Source organism: Eurytemora carolleeae, unplaced genomic scaffold (assembly GCF_000591075.1).
Source record: "Eurytemora carolleeae unplaced genomic scaffold, Eaff_2.0 scaffold847, whole genome shotgun sequence".
NCBI classification, from domain to species: Eukaryota; Metazoa; Arthropoda; class Copepoda; order Calanoida; family Temoridae; genus Eurytemora; species Eurytemora carolleeae.
In genome coordinates this window covers 26,441-29,733 of record NW_019396940.1, presented here as the reverse complement: position 1 = coordinate 29,733, position 3,293 = coordinate 26,441, and positions in this window count along the sequence as shown.

Sequence of the window (3,293 nt, the reverse complement as noted above, 5' to 3'; positions counted from 1 at the left end):
AAATTTTGAAACTTTCTAGGACACATTGGATAACTGGGGATAGCTCTGGGTCCTGGGAGCAGCTCGAACTGTAAGCAAAGCTATCATAGCAGAGACTCTAGGAGCAGCTCCGGTAATGAACACCCAACATAGCAGAGACTCAAAGAGCAACTCCGGTAATGCACAGCTAACATATCAGAGACTCTAAGAGCAACTCCGGTAATGCACAGCTAACATAGCAGAGACTCTAAGAGCAGCTCCGGTAATGAACAGCTAACATAGCAGAGACTCTAGGAGCAACTTCGGTAATAAAGGAAGGAGCTGGAGTAGCAGCTAAGATTGCAGTGTAAGAGATACTGAGTTGGAGCAGCTAAACGAGATATCGAGTTGGAGAAGCTGCCTAGATAGATACTGAACTGGAGCAGCTAAAACAAGATATTGAGATTTGGAAAGCTGCTGAGACTGACACTGAACTGAAAGAGAGGAATTGAAGATTGCATATTTTTGCAAATAAAGATATATGACTTCAAAATGTTGAAAAAAATTGTATTTTAATTCTACACATATGCAAATTATACACAGCTGATACACAAGGGCGGATCACAGGGGGGGGGGGCCTGGGGCCACAAGTCCCCTCCTGAGCTTCTGGAAAGTGAAAAGTGATCTCTAGAGCGTGTTTCTTATTTCTTTTCAGGTTTTTCCGCAAAATGTTTGAGGCGTTTCTGTACTTTTAAAGACATGATTTATTTGAGGTGTTTCCTCTTTCTTTTGAGGCGTTTTCGGAAAATGTTTGAGGCGTTTCCGTATTTTCAACATTTCGAAAGTTTGTGAGGCTTTTCCGTATTTTAAAAACTTAATTTTTTAAAGACATTTCCGTTAAAAAAATGTTAACTTAATTTAGTTCAGGTGTTTCCTATGATTAAGAAAAAAAAAATTTGGCGAAAATTTCGAAAAAACTATCAAGAAAATTAGAAAAAAATTTGTAAAAAATATATATTTAAAATTCCGTATGTCTTTTCAACCCAGCAACCTCCGTTTGCTCCATTTCTGCATCATCACTTCTAAGTAGTTCCCTTCCGCCTTATCCAGTTCCGTTTCCGGGTCGCCGCTCATATAGTGTAGGGTATATTCTAAACTGTTCCACTGTATCCCTTGTATGTAGCAGCACTGCTTTGCTGCTGTTCTGTAGGTCTTACTTCCCCTTCCGGTATATTTTCCCCATACTGCTTGCTATTCTGCTAAAAAAAAACGATTTCACTGTACTCTTCTTTTTGAGTTTCGGAGTTTTTGGCATTTAGCTTGGGTTCATAGATCCCACAGCTGCCACCACTCTTGTACTAATATGCCTACCTGCGCTTTGTACTTTATCAGCTTCAATATGCTGCTACAATCTATCACAAACTCTATCCTCTCTACCTGTAAAGGTATCTAAGATCCAAAAATAACAAGAGTCTGTGTTAAACTGACTATATTTAGATATAAAAAGGTTCAGGTAAATAAGTTGACCGCACTAAAAATAACGTATTTTTAAGAGTTACAAAGACATAAACAAAATATGGTAATATTTTAATAATAGATTGGATATTGTTTGTTGGAATAGACACTAATAGATTAGATATTGTTTGCTAGAATAGACTAGAATAGATTGAATATTGTTTGTTAGGATAGACAAGAATAGATTAGATAATATTTGTTAGAATATACAAAAATAGATTGGATATTGTTTGTTAAGATAGACAAGAATAGAATAGATATTGTTTGTTAGAATAGACAAGAATAGATTGGATATTATTTAGTAGAATGGACAATAATAGAATAGCTATTGTTTGTTAGAATAGACAAGAATAGATTGGATATTATTTAGTAGAATGGACAATAACAGAATAGATATTGTTTTCTAGAATAGACAAGAATAGATTGATTATTGTTTGTTTGAATAGACACAAATAGATTAGATATTGTTTGTTAGAAAAGACAAGAATAGATTGGATATTGTTTGTTAAGATAGACAAGAATAGATTAGATACTATTTGTTAGAATATACAAGAATAGATTGGATATTATTTGTTAAGATAGACAAGAATAGATAAGATACTATTTGTTAGAATATACAAGAATATATTAGATACTATTTGTTAGACAAGAATAGATTAGATAATATTTGTTAGAATATACAATAATAAATTGGATATTGCAGTTTGTTAGGATAGACAAGAATAGATTAGATACTATTTGATCAAATAATAAATTGGATATTTTTAAGATAAATAAGTTTGTTAGGATTGGAGATATTTAATTAGACATCCAATTACCTGAATATTAAGGCGCGATGAATAGAATTTGTTTAAATTGATTTGAGTAAACATTATTATATAATAACAAACCAATTTAGTGAAGAAATCCTGTTCTGAATAATCGTTAGAGTTATTTTTTACAAAGCAAAAAAAACATGATTATATTTAAGATCCAATAACATTAATTTTCTCTCAAACAGCTCGTTTAACATTTCTAATCCTCTACTTATTGACGTCAGAAATATGTAGTCAGTGTCACTGACAATGAATGTACAATCAGAGACGACTGTACGGAATTTATTCTTCTTGGTTCCCGGTTTCTTTAAACGTGTTTCCTTAACTATGTCCTGTCCATCCATACCCTCTCAATAATTTTAATCCCTCTCTAAGTCTAATCGTTTGAAAGCTCTTTTAATTAATTAGTTGTTTCTAGCAATTAACAAGATACAACCAGAAGCTGAATATAAAGAATTTCAGCCGAAGCTTGAATTTGATACTCTGCTCAAATATAGTTGCTTCCACTTAAAATTGTATTAAATCTTTCAAGATTCAAGATTAAAGTGCTCAATTAAAATCGGTTTTTGGCGGATTTGAGATGCAACTCAAATTCATTAAATTCGGACTCAGTTCTCTTTTCTCGTAATAAACAGTTTACACTGTTTAATCTATTGTAGTGTGTATTGTTTTATTCCACTCAGTGCTCCCCAGGCCCTGTAGACTAGTAGACTCGGCAACTGTAGAGAACCTCACTCTCCTATAGTCTTGCAGGAACTGTATGTATAGTCCATCTCATATAATAGTCATATTTCTTTGCATCAGTCCACTGTTGTCATCTCTAGTCTACTGTACTCTGTAGTACATCTCATATAATAGTCATATTTCTTTGTATCAGTCCACTGTTGTCATCTCTAGTCTACTGTACTCTGTAGTACATCTCATATAATAGTCATATTTCTTTGTATCAGTCCACTGTTGTCATCTCTAGTCTACTGTACTCTGTAGTACATCTCATATAATAGT